We start from the raw sequence: 21,964 nt of genomic DNA on the forward strand, positions 1-21,964 counted from the left end.
AATACTGAGCTTGGAAAAAAATCTAAAGATATCTAGCACACAGCTACATAAAGATCCAACTCAAAGTGAGAAGCATTTTGCAACTACGCTTCACAATCAAAAGGAGTTACCTGTATTGATAGAAAAAGAGGCCAATATTAAAGCCAAATTGATAGAAATACAATCTGCTATTACCCCACATCTGGAAGTACTTCATAAAGAAGTGGCCTACACAAAAAATGTTTTAAAGAAAGACCCTAATCCTTCTATCCTAGAAGGCCTAATACATCTTGTAGTAGAGACAACCATCCAACACAAAGCACTAGAAATTGCCTTAGACAACTAGGATGCTTCTGAGGTAAATAGAACCTTTTTGGCTAAATATTCTATTCATTCTTAGGACCCTTTGACATAAGTGTCAAAAAGGGGGAGATATTCATTACTACATTATAAGAATGGGGGAGATAATACATTCTTTAAAGGAGGCAATAAAGAATATCCAAAGGGGGAGATATTCATATAACACAATTTTGAAGAAGAAATAAGGGAATAAAGCCAACCAGATGCAAAACCTACAAGAATATGTGAAAAGGGAAGCGTAAACAAAGGGGGAGTACAAATAGACCAGAAATAGGATACACAGAAACAAAGGCAAAGAGTATTAGACACATCAACATGAGACATATTCAACACAAGAGTTTTTGCTTATAGCAATGGCACATTAGCTCATGGGGAGTTACACATTTTTGAGGTATATAATTATCTACAAATTTTTGAACAAATTTTTGAAAGTTTTGTACATATGTGAAATATAATGTGTATTATACTCATAAAGATAAGATTCATAATGTTTAGTTAAGTGTTTTTGCCACTGATGTCAAAGGGGGAGATTGTTGGTCTTAGATTGATTTTGACAATTGAGTGTCAACACACTTAACCAATTCTTAAGTTGATGCCAATTATAATACAGATGTTAAGTTATAGTGTGTGCTGATCTAGAGATTCAATAGGTGCTGAGTGAACTTCAGGTGCCAAGTGAAGTTCAAGTGCCAAGTGATAAGTGATGCTGAGTCGCTATAGGTGCCAAGCAAATTATAGATGATGAGTGAAATAGAATTTCTATAGGAGTTGAGTGAGCTAGAATTCCTATATGTGTCGAGTAACACAAAATCAACATATGAGTTATTGTCTTCAAAAACTCAGATGTAAACCATTTTTGAAGTTAACTTAAGATGAATTTTGAAGGATCTTGAGGATAAGATCGAATCTTTTATATTTCCTATGTGATTAGCATGCAACCAATTAGAAAAATGGAGAATGCATGCAACCAATAGAAAAAGTAAATTAATTGAGTGGGAAAAGAGGAATAAATACTGATTGTAGATTCATACCTAACCCTAAGTCTTTGAAGCCTTTTAAAGGAGGATGAAACCCCATTGTGTGCATGTATGTGAGAAGTGTAAGGGTAAATTATAGAAAAGTTCAAAGGGGTGTTTAAAAACTTAGAAGGAAGAAAAAAATTGTAGAATCTAGTTGGTTAGAATAGAGCATTAGAATTTCAAGGAGAGACATATTGGATGAAGGAAGGATCAGAACAGACAGAGTAGAATGAGGATCTAGAATTAGCAATTAAGGATTGCAAGTCATTAGGTCAAGAATTTCTAATATTCTATAGCAATTGTATTAGGAATGAAAGTACTATGATGATAGGTTGGTTTAATATCCATGTTGTAAGCCTTTAGACAAGGCGCTAGATATGTTAATAGGGTAACATTCCAAGTGAGTGTTTGTAAATCCTTTAACTAGGTCACTTTTAACATGGTGTAAAGTCTTAAATAGGATATGACTTTCACAGGGTAGACCATTGGAAGTGGTCAAACTTTGTAACCTTAAGTAGTTACATATTGCTGCAGTGATACGTTGTGGGTGTCAACCCCACCCCAGTTTTACCTTCTCATTTTAGAGGGTTTTTGGGTTACCAAAATCTTGTGTTATTGGTTTTCATGCATGTCTTTAATTTCATGTTTATTAGATGAATTAGATGCATGTGAATGTTTTCAGCTAAAAGGTTTTGAAAAGGTTAAAGATAGTTACTTCTGAAAGTAAATCTTTCCACTTGTAAATTCCAAAAAATAGGTGATGCAAGAGTGTATCAGTCTAGTGTAAAAAAGCATTATTATTTGTCTGGACTAAGTGTTGATTCTTCCTATAGGGGGGAGCATCTATGATAGATAGATTCATCTACGACTTTTGTTGGGTGTTATTTTGAATAGTGTCTTAGGACACTTGAGCAAGTCAGAGACAATTGTTGCCAAGATTGATCATTGCTAAAATATTTTTTATTGATGTCAATGGTGGTGATATTATGGCATGGAAAATAGCTTGATATAGAGTATATCAAGGTATATCAATGGGGAGAATTATGATTGATGAAGATGATTTGAAAATAAAGAATAACAATCTTTTTCAATTGGTATTTTTGGAACTAGATGTTTTTCCATCTATGTTACCATCAATGCCAAAGGGGGAGATTTTTGGAAGCATGAATTTTGATGATAATTCTATGGGGGAGTATTGTATCATGATGATATGTTACATTCATGACTGTGTTTGTCATTGATGTCAACATAGCAGTTTTCTGTGGTATTTGACAGAAGAACAATGGTAAAGATCAAGTTGGTATGGATAGATAGTTGAGCATTTTCACTAAGTGAGGTTAAAGGGAGATAATAATAAGTGTCTAATATATGAAACTAACCTTAGAATCATAAGATATTAAGTTTGGAAGAAGTTATGTAAGTTTCATTGAAGACTATTTTGAGATAGAGTTTACAGAAGCATGTTCTAGTAAACTTGTTATATCTCTTAGCAGAGTTGTTATTCTAAGAAGATCAAGTTAAAGATGTGAAGAAGACATTCTAGAGATGATGTATCTAAGTTCATTTTTCATAATTTCACATGTATGGAAAGTTATTCAAGTTACAAGGCAAAAGGTCAATGTTATCGTTAAGTGTAATTTGTTCTTAATGAGATCCTATAATATTTAATTGAGAAGCTGTAACAACTGACTCAATGAATTTTTTTATGGATTTGGAATAAAGGAAGGGAATTTTACTTTATCATATGAGGAATGAAATGAATTATTTGAAGAAGCACGAAGAGAAAAATGTGAAGATAAGCAGAGCAAAGTGAAGGCAAAGAAAAATTCATTGTCAAGGTTTGATATTTGGCTATGAGATTCATGACCTGGTCTAAAAGGTCCGATAGTGATTGGTTTGGTTGAAAGGACAAAGGAAAAAGGTTAAAGTATAGTACAAACAATTATTCTACAAGGAATAGTTGAGAGATTATTTGGATTGTGATTTCAGTGGTCTTTCCCCACAAGCTATTTGGACAGTGGGTCCTTCTACCTTCTACAAGTCCTAATAGGGTTGGCACAACTCCTAATAGGGTTGGAATCTCCTAACAAGGATTCAAGGTCTCCTATCGGAGACTCATATGTACTAAATGTTATAATAGACTCCTAATGGAGTCCATCCTCTAACAAGGAATTTTTATATTAGTAATCATCTTGTGGGCATCATTCCCACTAGTGTTTTTCCTAGTTAACAAATCTGGTGTAATTGTGTATATGCATCTTGGTATGGTTGTAGTTTACTTTGATTGAATGGTTAAGAGTAATTAAGGATGTTAATTATTTTGATTGGAAAATAGATTTGTCCACCCCTCCCCCCCTCTTAGTTATCTTGGTGGACTATTGTTTATAACAAAAACCCTCTTGTAGAATTAATGAGTTTGAAGGACTAGTTTCTGGTGTTCACTCTAACATCAACAAATTGCAATTTGATAAAGAACAAGTTTTGAGAAGACTATTAGAATTTAGAGAGTCTATTGCTTTGAAGACATTAGCTATTGATGTTAGGATAAACCACAGATAGAAATAAAAACTACATGCAAATATAACCAATAATAGAAAATAATAGAACACACAGAAATGAACACAAGGCACCAAGATTTAACATGGTTCACCCAATCACTAGGCTACATCCACCAAATAGCAAGTCCAATCTTATTACAATCCAGTGATTACAACCTGATTACAATCCGTAATCCCTTACAGCTCAATACTGCCGCAAGAACTAATTTCGTATCACAACATTATGAAAAATACCCAACCCTAAGCCCTTCTATACAAGTATTGAACCGCTTTAGGGTTATAACATGTCTAACAATCTCCCACTTGGGGACTGATTAGGCTCCACACTAAACAACAATCTCCCACTTGGAGACTAATCCTGTAGCAATACCACTACGACATGGGGCTCCCACTAGATCAAACCATCCTGGACTCTACTGTTCTTTTATTCATGTTCAGTCTAAAAGACCAACCGAAGCTGAAGAGGAGTTCAACTTCTCCCTTGTTACAACCTTTGTTAACATATCTGCTGGATTGCCATTGGTATGTATCTTCTCCAGTTTTAACTGTCCATCCTCCAAAACTGACCGAATGAAATGGTACCGCAACTGTATGTGTTTGGTCTTAGAATGTAGAGCTGAATTCTTAGCAAGATGAATGACACTCTGACTATCTATGAACAAATAATTATCCTTCTGAGGATGTCCCAATTCTTCCAAGAATAATTGAAGCCATATCATCTCTTTGGCTGCCTCTATAGCAGCAACATACTCTGCCTCTGTAGTGGAGAGAGCATTAATCTTCTGTAATCTAGAAACCCAGCTCACAGCTGCCCCACCAACAGTAAAGACATAACCTGTAGTACTCCGCCTGGTATCAATATCCCCAGCCAAATCTGAGTCAACATAGCCCTGTAAATCAGTAGTAGAGCCCCCAAAGTGTAAACACTTATTGGATTTTTCTCTCAAATATCTGAGAATCCACTTGACAGGATTCCAATGCTCAAATCCTGGATGACTCATATACCTGCTAACGACTCCCACTGCATGTGCAATATCTGGCCTAGTGCATACCATAGCATACATCAAACTTCCTATAGCTGAAGCATAGGGTACCTTGGACATCTTATCCTCCTCTTCCTGTGTCTTGGGACACATCTCCTTAGTCAATTTCAAATGACCAGGTAAAGGTGTGCTGACAGCTTTAGCATTCTCCATAGAGAAATGTTGCAACACCTTCTCAACATAATCAGCTTGAGATAGCGTCAATGTTCTGTTCTTCCTATCTCTGCAAATCTTCATAACAAGGATTTGTTTTGCTGCCCCCAAATCCTTCATAGCAAATTCATGTGCTAATTGGTGTTTCAGCCCCTTAATATGATCCATGTTAGACCTACCTACAAGCATATCATCAACATATAAACATAAAATAATGTAGCTATCATCATCCAACCTCTTAAAATAAACACAGTAATATGAATGACACCTATTATATCCATGCTCATGCATAAAATTGTCAAATTTCAGATACCATTGCTGAGGTGCTTACTTCAAGCCATATAAACTTTTCTTTAATTTGCACACTAAGTTCTCCTTACCTTTGACATCAAAACCCTGTGGTTGAGCCATATATATTTCTTCATCCAAATCACCATAAAGAAAGGCTATTTTAACATCCATCTGCTCTAAATGCAAATCTTCAGTAGCCACAAGACTTAAAATAGTACGAATAGAAGTCATTTTAACAACAGGAGAAAATATCTCATCAAAATCAATTCCCTTTTTCTGTGCAAATCCTTTTACAACTAACCTGGCCTTAAATCTTTTCTTACCTCCTTCCTCTTCTTTCAACCTGTAAACCCATTTATTTTGTAAAGCCTTTTTACTTGCAGGCAACTTGCACAAATCCCATGTCTTATTTTTCAGCAAAGAGTCCATTTCATCTTTCATTGTAGACTCCCACTGAATCTTAGTATCCACCTGCACAATTTCATCATAACTTTCAGGTTCACCAGCATCAGTAAGTAAGATAGAATACAAAGAGGGAGAAAACCTTTGTGGAGGGCTAATTTGCCTTGTTGACCGTCTAACATTCACTGGTGTGTGTGGTATTTTTTGTTGCAGTTGTTGCACATCATGAGGAATGGCTGGAACATCAGCTTTTGGACTATCATCCAGCACTACATAATCATCTTCTTTCTTCTCATGTTACTGCAACAGATCTTTGTACAACACTTTCTCATTGAATATGACATCTTGACTTCTAATAATTTTAAGATTTTCAAAATCCCAAAGCCTATAACCAAATTCATTAATGCCATATCCAACAAAGACACATTTCTTTGATTTAGCTTCTAGCTTGGTTCTATTTCCAGAGTCTATATGAGCAAAAGCTTCACAACCGAAGGTCTTGAGAAAAGAATAACTCACCTTCTTACCAGTCCATGCTTCCTCTAGAATACCACAGCCCAAAGGAGTAGAGGGACATCTATTAATCAAATATACTGTAGTATTGACAACCTCTACCCACATGTGTAAGGGCCCCAACATGCAACCTCATGCTCCTTGCGCACTCCATTATAGTCCTATTCATGCGTTTAGCCACTCCATTTTCCTGTGGAGTCCTTGGAACAGTTTTTTGTCTACGAATACCATTAGTGGAGCAATAATCTTCAAATTCATGATTGCAATACTCACCACCTTTATTAGATCTAGGACATTTTAATTTCTTACCAGTCTCATTTTCAACCAAGCATTTCCATTTCTTAAAAGTTTGAAATACATCAGATTTCTGTCTAAGAATATAAACCCATACTTTTCTAGTTGCATCATCAATAAATGTAACATAATAATGAGAGCCACCAAGGGAAGATACTTGGGCTGGTCCCCATACATTTGTATGCACAAGCTCTAATTTCTCCTTTTTGTTTTCCTTCCCTGGCTTTACAAAACTCACTCTCTTTTGTTTTCCATACACACAAATTTCACAAAAATCCATATTCACACATTTTAGACCTGGTAAAACTTTCCTTGAATGAAGTACTTTCATACCTTTCTCACTCATGTGCCCAAGTCTATTGTGCCATAGCACTGTATCAGAATCTACAACAGCTATTTGTTCTCCCTACTCAACTGCAGTAATTGTTCTTGAATATTCATTTTTATCTGAAACAATCAAAGTAGAAGGAACAATATGACATATACAAAGATATAAGGTGCCTACTTTCACACCTTTTGCTACTACAAGGGAACCTTTTGAAACCTTCCAATTTTTATCATTAAAAGTAACTACACAACCCTCATCACCGAGTTGCCCTACTGAAATTAAATTTCTACTTAATTTTGGAACATGTCTTACCTCATGTAGTAGCCAATGATTCTCATTCTGCAACTTAATCTTAATTTTTCCCTTTGCAACAATTTGACAGGGTTCATTATCCTCCAAATAAACAAGCCCAAAATCCCCTTGGACATAATCAATGAAATAACCTCTATGAGGTGTAGCATGAAATGAAGCACCAGAATCTAAAACCCATGAATCATCAACACTCTCTAAAGACAGAAGCAAAGCATCCTCTTCGGATTTTTTACTTACCACATTTGTCTCCTTGTCTCCATCTAATTTATCTCCTTCATTTTTCTTTCGATTCCAACAATCTTTCTTTTTGTGCCCTGGTTTCCCACAGTACCAGCAATCATTTGGTCCTCTCGATTGAGACCTCCCCCCCTTTGACTTTTCTCTTGATTTCCCACGATTTCTAGAGTTACTTCCTCTTGCAGTCGTTCTGCCCCTGCTTTGTGCATTTAAAGAACTTCCTGATGTAGATCCACCTGAGGATTTTCTACGAGTTTCCTCACTTAAAATAACACCGATCACATCATCATATTTTAGGGTACTAGATCCAGGAACAGAATTACTCACCGCCATTAACAAGCCATTACAGCTTTCAGGCAAAGAACACAAAATCAAGAGAGCCCTAATTTCTTCATCAAAATTGATACCCACAGAAGATAATTGACTAGTAATAGTATTAAACTCATTTAAATGATCTGCAACAGATCCATCTTCTGCCATTTTCATATTAAATAAACGCTTCATGAGAAATACCTTGTTTGTGTAGACACCTAAAAAACCTTTAGAAAATAAAGTATTTTTATTTTCTAAAAATTCCTGATGACATCATCATTAATTAATTAATTAATTAATTTATTTTTATGCCATTAAATCCCTTTATCTTAATTAAAAATATTTAATTAAGAAATCCCTCCCAAAAATGTTTAAATCTTATTTAAACACTATTTCCTTATTTATTAATTATTTAATTAATAAATTGACCAAAAAACCCAAAATAAATAAAAAAATTATTTTTTGCCCAAAACTTGGCCAATTTCCTGAAGACCACTAACCTCTTCCAAAATCTTCTAATCCTTCTTTAATTTTGATTAAAGGCTAATCCCATCATTTCCTACCCCTAATCCCAACTCAAAACATTTAATCAAGATTAAATATTAATCCTCATGTTTATTAAAAATATTTTAATAAATATCTCCTCAACCCAAACCCTTGAAATAAATAAAACTTTATTTATTTCATAAAATCTTATCCTAGGAAGTTCTAGACTCTTCTAGAAAGTCTTCATCCTCATCCAAAGCCTAGACTCTTCTAGAAGATGTCTTTAACCCTAATCCTAATCTCCTCCTAACCTTGTCACATTCCCTAAACATGGGTTAAGACTTGCTAACTCAAGCCAAAGTTAACAAATATCTCCTCCTTCACCCACCCTCATTAATTGCAATCCACTTGCCATCCACTTGCCTAGTCCTAAGCCATCTCTAACCCTTCCTCTAATCATTTTTACAACCCTAAGCAAGCTTAAAACCTCCCTAAACCCTCAAATTTGAATTTCATGGTATCTCTCACAAATATCTTCAACCACAAAACTTTATAAAGCCCACAAAGTCATAAATGTTCTTACAAAGCACTTATGAAGGGTCTTTATGAAGATTTTATCCCTTGAGCCTCCTTTGTTGACTCATCCTTCCCCTTTCCTCCATCCTCTCACCATGTGACATGTGTCACTCCTTGATTGGTTGTAAGGGAGCACAATCCATGTGCTCTCCTCTCATGCAATCTAAGCCCTCCATGAGCTTTTTCCCATCCTTGCATCTTAGCCCTCAATCCCTCAAGCCTCTTGCCTATAAATTGGATCCTTCCCCTTTGCAAAATAACACAATCCATGAAGTAAAGTTATAATGCTATTTTGAGAGCCAAATCCATACTAAAGCCATCTATCCGCACCAAAAATCCAAAATCATCCATTGAAGCCTTTGGAAGCATATTGAGCATACATCCTATCCATTTAGATAAAGCTACTCAACAAGAGAGCTTCTTATTGAGAGATTCCATTAATGGCTCATATTCTCAATTGAGAGCTCATCTTAGTCTATCTTGAAGTTTATGAATTTTTTTTAGTTTGTAGAAGCTTTATTTAAATTTGGTTTCTATTAGCATACTAACATTGCTCATATACAATTTGAAGCGGAGGGCTTTTCATACAGTGTCGCTAGGGTTTTCATCAAATCTTCTGTCGTCTTTGCTTTTGTAATATTAAATGCCATCGATGGTGCCAAGCATAACCGAATGCTTCTGAGTGCCTTTTTATCCAAAAGATCCCATTCAGCCTCTAACATAGTTCCCTGATTCTTGGCTTTTCCTTCCAACGGCTTCCATAAATCCTTCTGATATAAATAGTCTTCCATTTGCATCTTCCATAACTGGAAGTTTTGCCCATTAAACCTGTCAACCCTCAACTTACCCTCATTTGCCATTGCTCCCACTCAACCGTGAGACTCCCACTTAATCGTGAGACTTTCCTGCAGAGGATAACTGAAAGACAACCTTGCTCTGATACCACTTGTTAGGATAAACCATAGACAGAAATAAAAACTACATGCAAATATAACCAATAACAAAAAATAATAGAACACACAGAAATGAACACAAGGCACCATGATTTAACATGGTTCACCCAATCCCTAGGCTACGTTGACCAAACAGCAAGTCCGATCTTATTACAATCCAGTGATTACAACCTGATTACAATCCGTAATCCCTTACAGCTCAATACTGCCGCAAGAACCAATTTTGTATCACAACATTATGAAAAATACCCAACCCTAAGCCCTTTTATACAAGTATTAAACCGCTTTAGGGTTATAACATGTCTAACAATCTAACAATCTCCCACTTGGGGACTGATCAGGCTCCACACTAAACAACAATTGAGAGATAATTGGAGGAATGTGTCAAAGCAAAGGAAACTTATTCCAATTTTACATACTCTAACCTTAATGCAATTAATATTGCATTATATGTCTTATGTGCAATTCTCACCTCTATCGAAGCAGCAAAGAACACATGGGAGAAAGGTATGAATAGTTTGAGGATAAATTTTGATGATTGCATAAGATAATTGTTCTTCTAGAATAACTAAGAGAGGGGGGGGGGTGGTAAATTAATTATTCAAGGTCCAGATGTCCAAAATAAAACTATTTTATAATTTAGTGAACCCTTCAAAATTTCTTAATCATGCATGCATTCATTGTGTGTTACCAAAACTAATATGTTATTGTTAAACTAACATGTAGAAATGTAAAGCATAAGACACAACATATTCACTAGTACACATGACCCAATGATTTAATGTGAAAACCCAATTTGAGAAAAACCACTAGTAACATGCTACTCCTTTTTCACTCTTCTAAAGTGATGCCCTGTTAGAGGCCAATCCTGTTAAAGGTTACAGCACACACTGCTAAATGTGGCCTGGTTAAGGGATTTCAATCACCATGTTAAAAGTGAGTCTGGTTAGAGGACTTTATGTCATTCACTTGGAATGCAACCTTGTTAAAAGATTTTCCAATGATTGTTAAGTCAACCTTTCTCCAAAGGACTTAACCTAATCTGATACAATTATTAGAGAGTAAGAATAAAGTTTGATCTGATATGACTTGCAACCTTACTTGCATATTACAGATCAATATTCAGTCCTCAACTCTACTTGGTTTCCAATCTTTGTAGTTCTGATAGCTTTTTCACCCTTCAAGCATTAATCCTTCTCTAGCCTTCTTGCTTAGTTTGCCATTGCAGAATTCTCCTCTTGGGTGACTTGATGAAGCAAACCCTCTTCCTTCACCTTCTCAAATTTTTGCATCCAAAAACTTTTTGATCTCTATCCAACTTTTCTTCATGACTAGGCATCCCTACATATAGGGAATTAGAAGTCTTTTTTCCACTCATTATCCATCTCAAAAATTAGGGTTTTTGATGGATTAGGTAGGATACAATGTATCTACCCCATATCTTATCTTCTCTAGAAACTTCTCCTAAAATCCATTTTAATTCACCTCCAAAATGGTTTATAAAAGATTTTGTGCCTCCAACTCATCAATCTTATCTTCTTCTTGATTTACAAGTTCCAAGAAAGAAAACTTGTCAGCTTTTATTTGGTGAAGCTTCGATCTTTTTCATAATGCAATAGCTTTCCATTATCATTTTACTGATGGTTGACACATACTATGTTACTTGACATCTATTGAAAAATCATTCGACATCAACTAGATTCTATTGGTGCTCGACATCAACTAAAAATCGCTTGGCATCTACTAACCTACTGGGCATCCATTAGTAATTGATTTCACTCAGCTTCAACTGACTTTTTTCTCTACTTGCACTAACTTTGCTCGGCACCTTCTATCAACTTGGTCAAGCTTAGCAAATGAACTTTGTCCAACCTTTTTCTTCTAAACTTTCTATGTGTAGCCAATCATTCCGTAACCTCAAGTAGATCCTCAATACATTATGTTATCACTATCTTAACTAATTCTTACACTTCAATACATAATCATAACTCAACCTTTCCTCTTGGTACTTTTGTTACATCTTGTTGATTAAATCCTCTTCATCGATCAACTAAGTGATAGTGCTTGAAACATATAAGCAATTGTCTTACCAACATATACCAGGTTTGTCATTAATGACAAAATAATGATTGAAAAAACTTCTTCAACAATAACAATCTTTCTACTCCAATGATCTTTTCAATCATAAATTAACAATCTCCTTCTTTGGCATTGATGGCAAACCAAACCAATCAACCACTCAAACAAATGATGAACTAACTAGGTTAAAACAATAAGGCAATACCAAAGAGAAATCTTGTGAATAAAACTTCTCCCTCTATCAGTAACTCCTTAGGTTGCAAAATTTCCTTTTGATTCATTAGAATATCTCCCTCTTTTTTTTTTCTTTCTCCCTCTTTATTGCTTTTAGTCTTCTGATCCTTTGATGATGTATCTTTACTTCATTGTTCCTTTTGTGCATTGTACTTTCTCCCTTGATCATCTATGATCTTGATTATTTTACTAAACATTCTGCCTCTTTGACAACAATGCCAAAGGCATGTACTCAAAAATTGGCATGCATATATAAGCTTTTGTAGGCTTCCTCATGTTTCTTGCTCTATCAACTTGCTTGTTACTTTAGGCGACTTCCTAAAGTAAGATCCACAGAATCAATGTGCATGAAATGAATATTAGTTTGTTTAATGTAGAGTACTCCCTCTGTGTTTTACATAGCCTTTGATATGGGTATCACCCCTAATTTACCTCTCAGGTACTCATAAGCATCTTTAGGTAATGCATTGGTGAAGATATCAACAATTTTCTCCTTTGTGTTGATATATTCCATCTTCACCTCTTTGTCTTGAACCAACTCCCTTACATAATGATACTTTATTGCAATGTTCTTTGTCTTTGTATGCATGACAAGATTCTTTGATATATTTATAGCACTTGTATTATCACAATAAAGTGTCACTGGTTTAGTGATCTCTTCCTTAATTCCCTTAAGTAGCTATTTGATCCATACAATGTTTGTGCAATTAATGGCAGCAACAATGTACTCTGCTTCAATAGTAGATTGGGAAATACAACTCTGCTTCTTTCTTGTCCATGTAACAAGTCTTCTACCTAAGAAGAAAGCTCCTCCACTAGTGCTCTTTCTGTCATCAATATTTCTAGCCCAATCAACATCAATGTAGGCTTTGCGCTCAAAGTTTTCATTCTTCTTATAGAATAAACTATACTCTTCTATTCCTTTCAAGTATCTCATTATCCTTTTCACTGCCATCAAGTGATTTTCTCTAGGATTAGCAGAGAATTGAGCAACTATCCCCATAGCTAGTGCAATATTAGGTCTATTATGTACCACATACTGGAATTTTCCAATCATGGATTTGTATAATGTTTGATTGACCTCAACTGATTCATCATTCTTTGATAGCTTGAGTGTTGTTACCATAGGTGTACTTTTTGGTTTTGAATCTTCAAGTCCAAATGTCTTCAATATCTCCTTTATATATTTTGACTAAGTGATATATACACCATACTTTATTTGATAGACTTGTAATCCCACAAAGAATTTGATCTCACCAAACATTGACATTTCAAACTCTTGCTTCATCTGATTTACAAAATCCTTACATAGAGAATCTTGTCCTCCAAATATTGTGTCATCAACAAAAATTTTAGACAATAGTATACCTTTTTCTTTGTCTATTTTCATGTACAAATTTTTGTTATCATCTGTCCTTTCAAATCCAATCATAACAAGATAAGTATGAAGTCTCTCATACCATGCTCTTGGTGCTTGTTTCAATCCATATAGGGCTTTGTGAAGTTTGCATACCATGTTTTTATTTTTTTTGTCTAAAAATCCTTCTAGATGTTCTATGTAGGCCTCTTCTTCTAATATTCCATTTAGAAATGTAGACCTAACATCCATTTGATAAACTTTGAAACCTTTGTATGTAGCATAAGCAAATAGAATTCTTACTCCTTCCATTCTTGCAACAGGGTAAAATGTTTCACCATTGTCAATTGCTTCTTCTTGTGCATATCCTTTACAAACTAGTCTTGCTTTATTTCTTTTTACTTGACCATTCTCATCTAGCTTATTCCTAAATACCCATTTTGTGCCAATCACATTCTTGTCTTCTGGTTTAGGAACTAGGTTCTAAGTCTTGTTCTTTTCTATTTGCTAAATTTATTCTTCCATAGCCTTGTACCAATCATCATCTTCTAATGTATCTTTCACTATCTTAGGTTCCTTCATGATTAGAAAACATGCTTCACTTCTCAACCTATTTCATGTCATTGGCCTTGCATCTTTGTCTCTAATGATTTGATCTACAAGATGGTGTCTTTTGACATATTTGGATAATCTTGGCTCATTTCTTGTGGTTGCATTCTATCTCTCAACTTTAGTATCACTATGTGCGTCTCTTTTAGGTATCTCAGCATCTATTTCATGTATGTTAATCTTAAAGTCTAGTTGTACATTCTTCTCATTTTGCAATTCAACATCTGAATGCAACTTAGCATTCACAAGATGTGACTCGGCAGTTGTTGAAACTTGCTACTAGTTTGCTGCATGATTTGTAACATCTTCTTTGGTAGGCATTCCTTCATAGTAGTATGCAAATGTCTTGTAGTCCTCTAGTTCCTTTGTAGTTTTTGCCTCATGTACTTCTATAGACTCATCAAAATTCACATTTGCACTTTCCACAATTTTTAGTGTTAGTAACTATACACTTCTAAGCTTTACTTCTTGTTGAGTAACCAAGGAATATAACTTCTTCACTTTTTGCATCAAACTTTCCACTCCTAACATATTTAAGAATATAGCATTTTCTTCCAAACTCCTGAAAATATTTCACATTAGGTGGATGACCATACCATAGTTCAAAAGGTGTTGAGTGATACCTTTCTTTACTTGCACATGGTTCAAAGTGTATACTGCAGTACTTACAACTTCTCTCTAGTATTTCAGAGCAACATTTTTCTCCATCATTAGTATTCTAGCACAATCCATTTTAGATCTATTTCTTCTTTCAGCAATTCCATTTTGTGGAGGCATCCTAGGTGTTGATGTCTTTCTCTTGATTCCTCTATCATTGTAGAACATCTCAAATTCATGTGAAGTGAATTCACCTTCTCTATCTAATCACAAACATTTCAAGCTCTTACCTATTTCTTTCTCAACTCTTCACAAGTACCATTTAAACATTTGAAAAGCATCTAATTTTTGTTTTAGGAACATAACAGTCATCATCATAGATTGATCATCAACAAGTAGTGTAATATACCTATCTCCTTTGTAGCTTTGCACTTCAATAGGTCCACACAAATCAATATGAACAATTTCAAGTATATACTTAGAACTATAAGCTCTACTTTAAAGCTTGACTTTGTCATCTTGCCTAGTTGACATTGTTTGCACATTATATTTTCTAGTTTCTTCAATTTAGGCAAGCCTCTAACACTTTTCATGTTATTGATACTAATTAGATTATCAAAGTTAACATGACATAATCTCTTGTCCAAAGGCATAGATCATTGAATTTTGTAATAAGACAAGTAGTGTCTTCTATATCCAAATAGAACAAATTACTCCTAGTTTGATCACCTTTTACAATCAGATTTCCATTTATATCATATATCTTGGCTGATTTATTTTCAAACTCAACTTTGCATCCCAAATTATTCAATTGTGACATACTTAAGAAATTAAAATTCAATCCTTCAACATAGTAAGCATTACCACATGAGATCTTGTTTGTAAGCTTAATAGATCCTTTTCCTTTTATTGAACATGGTGCATCATTACCAAATCTTACACTATTTTCATCATAACAAGTTAAGGTAATGAACTTACTTTTGTCTCCAGTCATGTGATGTGAGCATCCACTGTCAATGATCCATTTGTCATTCTTGTCTACACAAGTAATAAGTACAATAGCCTCATCCTCATCTAATTAATCCTTCATTGCAACATATACTACTTCATCATCATTTTCATCAGAATTATTTTCATTAGAAATATAGCATGACTTCTTGCCTTTGTTTCTCTAGTCTCTTCCATTATCTTCTCTTCTATTTTTGTGCTTGTCCCTTCTTTGAAGTTCTTCTTCTATGTACATCTTGCAGCAATATGACCCACTTCATTGCAATTAAAAAAAATGATAGGCAGTTTACCTTTGAATTTACCATTTCCTTTGTGAAATCTTCAAGCCAATAATGTTTCCATTTGTTCAATGTCTTCCTCATCTGTACTACTATCACTGGATGCATACTTTATCTTTCTTTTCTTCTTCTTTGGCTTAACCTCCTCAGAGTCTTTCAATAACAATTTTTCTTTGAAAGTTGATTCAATACTTTCTAGTTTTTAGTTGTCAAAATTAGATAATTCAAAAGCAATGAGTCTTCCTACCAAGCCTTTAAGGCTTAGATCATTTTCTTGCATACATATTAAGTCTTGGATTTCAGACAATCTAATGGCATACAAAGGCAACAATGTTCTCAAGACTTTACTTACAAAGTATCATCATCTATTTTACTAGTAGCACCTTTTATTGCACTAACAACTTCTTTTATTCTAGCAACATATTGAGCAATGTTTTCACCTTGTTACATTCTCATGTCATCAAACTTACCTCGTAGCCCTTTTGACTTGGCTCTTTGAACATTTTTGTTTCCTCCATAGATAGTGGTTAGGGAATGTCACATCTACTTTGCACTTTTAAGTTCTTTGATGTCACCAAACTCAGCATAGCTTAGGGCAGAGGCAATCTCCAACATCATCTGCTTGTGTTTTTTCTTTTTCTTCAAGTCTTTAGTAGTTAGGGCTCCTACTGGATCAACATTTTCTACTGTAATGCAAGTTTGTGCTTAATCTCCAAGTCCTTCAAGATGTAGCTTCATCAAAATTTTCCATGTAGAAAAATTATCTTTGTTTGGTTTGGATACCTCTCTTTTAACATCCTGATCTTTGTTCTTTTAGTACCTCAAAAGTAATCCTCTTAAGTAACTACTCTCTAATACCAATTGTTAGAATTCTTTTAGAATAATTGTGGTTGGTGGGGCGGGGGGGTTGAATCATTTATTCAAGGTCTAGATGTCCAAAATAAAACCTTCTTATAATTCAGTGAACCCTTCAAACTTTCTTAATCATGCATGCATTCATTGCGTGTTACCAAAATTGATATGTTACTGTTAAACTAACATGTAGAAATGTAAAGCATAAGACACAACATATTCACCAGTACACATGACACAATGATTTAACATGGAAACCCAATTTGGAAAAAACCACTAGTAACATGGTACTCATTTTTCACTCTTTTGGAGTGATACCCTGTTAAAGGCCAACCCCATTAAAGGTTACAACACACACCATTAAATGTGACCTGGTTAAGAGATTTCAATCACCCTATTAAAAGTGAGCCTAGTTAGAGGACTTTAGGTCATTCACTTGGAATGCCACCCTGTTAAAGGATTTTTCAATGACTATTATGTCAACCTTTCTCCAAAAGATTTACCCTAATCTGATACAATTGTTAGAGAGTAACAATAGAGTTTTATCTAATACAAGTCACAACCATACTTGTAGATTATAGATAACTATTTAGTCCTCAACTTTGCTTGGCTTCCAAACTTTGTAGTTTTGACAGCTTGTTCGCCCTTCAAGTATTTATCCTTCTCTAGCCTTCTTGCTTAGCTTGCCATTGTAGACTTCTCCTCTTGGGTCATTTGATGAAGCAAACCCTCTTCCTTCACCTTGTCAAATTTTTGTATCCAAAAAATTTTTGACCTCTATCCAACTTTGCTTCATGACTAGACATCCCTACATATAGGGAATTAGAACTCTTTTTCCTACTCATTATCCATCTCAAAAATTAGGGTTTTCAATGGATTAGGTAGGGTACAATGTATCTACCCCATATCTTGTCTTCTCTAGAAACTTCTCCTAAAGTCCATTTGAATTCACCTCCAAAATAGTTTACAAAAGATTCTAAGCCTCCAACTCATCAATCTTATCTTCTTCCTAGTTTACAAGTTCTAAGAAAATAAACTTGTCAGCTTTTATTTGGTGAATCTTTGATCTTTTCATAATGTAGTAGCTTGACATTATCAATTTATTGATGCTCAACACATACTATGTTACTTGACATCTATTGAAAAATCACTCGTAATCAACTAGATTTTATTGGTTCTTAGCATCAATTGAAAATCACTCAGCATCTACTAACTTGCTTGGCACCTACTAACTTTCTCGACATCCATTAGAAATTTCTTTCACTCAACTTCAACTAACTTTGCTCGGAACATTCCATCAACTTGGTAAAGCTTAGCAAATTAACTTTTTCCAACCTTTTTCTTCTAAAATTTCTAAATGTAGCCAATAATTTTGTAAACTCATGTAGATCATCAATACATTATCTTATCACTATCTTAACTAATTCTTACACTTCAATACATAATCATAACTCAACCTTTCCTCTTGGTACTTTTGTTACATCTTGTTGATCAAATCATCTTCATCAATCAACTAACTAATAGTGCTTGAAACATATAAGCAATTGTCTTACCAACATATAGTAGGTTTGACATTAGGGACAAAAAAATGACTGAAAATAGTTCTTTAGCAATAACAATCTTTCTACTCCAATAATCTTCTCAATCATATATCAACAGATAATATCAACTTGAAACAAGAAGATAGAAAGTTTTGATAGTTTTTGGTCCTTCCAACCATTGTCATTGATGTAAAAGGAGAAGAAATTGTAGAATAAAATTGTAGTAAGTTATGTATGTAGTAATCATATTGAAAGGGGGAGCATTTGTAATATGAAGTATTTCTAATAGATGATAATTAATGTAGATTTCAATAAAGTTTTTTGTTACTTAGCCAATTTTCCTTACTTATTTGCCATCAATGCCAAAGGGGGAGATTGTTGACAATTGGCTATATATAGATATGCAAATTTTTTCATTAATGGCAACACATGATGTACATACTTGTAGTAAACCTCAAAAATAAAGGCACTTAGCTTTTTGGTACTCAAAAAATTCTCTAAGTATGAAAATGGTTTACAATAGTACATTGTTTTATATGTAAAATGTTTTTGATGTCATATTATGACTAGCAAGGTTAGATGGAGATAGTATACATGTTGGTAATGACATGTATAACCTCAAACATCAATACAAACAATATAGAAGAATGATAATTAAAATGTATAGGAAATCGAAATGAAAGGTAAAAGAATTATTTTTTTTACAAAATAATTACTTAACCAATTAGGGTAGACATCCTAGATTTTTACTCTAAGTTGGAAAAGTATATTGTGGTCTTAGCTGACCCAAATTTTTTTTTTGAAAAGGCATGGTATTTATACAAAGGATATCTTGTAAGATAAGTGTGCATTTTGATGTGAAAAGTGATATGCAAACTTTTTGTGAAGTGATATATGTGAGGTTTTTACGAACATAATTTTGTGATATGAGATCGAGCTGAGGTCAGAGATAAGCCAAGAATAAGCTACAACATCTATACATCTATATTTGAGGAACTTAAAGTTTAGTTACCTTTTTGGGTAGTGAACTCATCTTGTAATTGAAAGTGCATGTTCGGGAAGTGAGCTCTTCTTGCATACTTTATTTGACAACTCCTAACCAGGTTGGAATCTCCTAACAGGGATTCAAAGTCTCCTAATAGAGACTCTATATAATAAATTTTCTCATTGACTTCTAATAGGGTCCATCCTCTAACTAGGAACATATATATTAGTATATCTTTGTGGGAATCATTCCCACCAAGGTTTTTCCTTGGCCATTGTTTCCCTAGTTAACAAAATATGGTGGAATGAGTTCTCCTTGTGTATGGTCACTTTTACTGTTTAGCATTTTTTGTTTACTTTATTATGCATTGTTCAAAGTTATTAATAATATCTATTTAATGATAAAAGTTTATAGAATACTGATTCCTCCCCCCCCTAGTATTCACTATTACTAACAATTCGTGTGAGAGCCAATTTTCCTTACTTTGATGTCATCAATGCCCAAGGGGGAGATTGTTGACAATTGACTATATACATATATGAAAATTGTTTCATTAATGAAAACACATGATGCACATACTTGTTGTAAACCTCATAAATAAAGGTACTTAGCTTTTTGATACTCAGAAAATTGTCTAAGTATGAAATTGGAAAGAAAACAAAGAAATTTGATAAACCTAAGCAAGTTGAATCATCTAATGAAGTTAGAAATGAATTTAGAGGTAGATGTTTCATATGCAATGAAGTTGGTCATATGAAGAAAGATTGCATAGGTAAGTTTTTTAAGTTACCTTTTACTAATTTCTATTATTATCATTGTCATGGTTATGGACATAAAGTAGTAGATTATAAGAAACCTAAGTTTGATAATAATGATGCAAATAGTAGAATGTTTAGGAATAATAACCCTATAGGTGATGAGAAAGGAAGATGATAATGCATATCTAATGATGGAGATAAATCTAATGGTGAAGAGATCCAATGATGGGGATAGTAATCTTGTACATATTGTGAGGAACTGTAGAGTAGCTAAAAGTAAGAATGAAATCAATCACAGAAGGAATGCATCTGTATGTCAGTTATACAATAAATTTGGATGCACAAAAGATTTTTCAGAGTAGACAAAAGGAACTTCAATAGGAATCCTAATTACAAAAGGAACAATAACAAACATGATAAAAGAAATGATAATGATAGCAAAAATAGTTAGAAGGAAGTAATTAAACATGTTGATTAATTCAAGGAAGCATTTTTGAAATCTATTAATCTAGAAAGTTCTCATACAATTTTGGAAGATTAGTATTTGATGCACCTAATGGAAGATTTAAATTAATAGTTGTTTGTGATTCATCCTATTTTAAATTGAGCATTTCTAGTAGAGGTAGAGCATCAATTAATCAACAACGATGATATAATAAGAATTATAAGTTGCATAGTCACTATAAGGTACACAACATAGAGAGGAAGCTATGGTCGAGTGTGCAAGTGTTTTGATGATTGCAGTAAGTCATATAGAAGAAAATGAGTTTACTAGTAATTAGTGTGAGCTTTCAAAGATGAAATAGATGCACATTTAATGTAGAGTTAAATTTTAAATGATTTAAGGATTGCGAGTAAGATATTGACCACCATTTGACTGTGCAAAGATTTTGGAACAATTTGAGAGTGGTTAGACAGTGAAATCAAGCGCAAAGTGAAGCGTTGATAGTGCAAAGTTGTTAAAGCCCTAATACATGATATTAAAGGTATTTTATGAAGCTTTAAGTTGAAATTTTCAGTATCAATAGTTAGTAGTATGAAAAGCTAGTTAGTTTGTGATATAAGCAAGAGACCTAGGTGAAGCTTTAAGTTGAAATTTTCAGTATCAATAGTTAGTAGTATGAAAAGCTAGTTAGTTTGTGATATAAGCAAGAGACCTAGGTAAAAATTCAAGAAGCACCCATTTGTTTCTCTTATTGATGATCCATTAGAAGCATTTTCTCAAATCCTGCCAAATTTACTTCACATAGAAGACATTAGAAGCTACATTTATTGTAAATTTGAGAGTGTTGGAGATGAATATATTCACAAGAATTTAGGAGTTATGTGTAATGGAGATCTAACCCTAAAATTTGTGTATGGATACTTGAATGAATTGAACTTGATTAAGTATGTGTTTAATACAAAATTCAACAACCATGAGTGGAGCATAATTATTCTAAGCAGAGTCCATGAAGAAATATTTTGGATAGGTGATGTACCTATTGTAATTGAATATCACCTAATCCATAAGGTCACAAGTTTAAGAAATGAAGGCTGTAATCTAGTAAATGATAGCAATTTAAGAAAGACTGTCAAGGTAAACTTGATGGCTAAGTTTGATAGAAGGAACATGAGAGTTGACCTAATCTAGAACAATGGAGTTAGAGTGTTGAGCAAGATTTTTGGATATAAATTGAATCAAAATTCTAGAATGAACTCAGCGGTAGTAGGATTTCTACATGTAGCTTGTGTTATGGTAGTTGAAAAGAAGAATGTAAACATGTGTGAAATTATCAGAGTAAAATTGTTGGACAACATTACAAAGTTGAATAAAACTAAGAATGTAGTTTTTATATTTGAACCTCTCT

This window comes from Cupressus sempervirens, chromosome 8 (assembly GCF_028749045.1).
Source record: "Cupressus sempervirens isolate cs-2001-9-10 chromosome 8, ASM2874904v1, whole genome shotgun sequence".
Taxonomy (NCBI): Eukaryota; Viridiplantae; Streptophyta; class Pinopsida; order Cupressales; family Cupressaceae; genus Cupressus; species Cupressus sempervirens.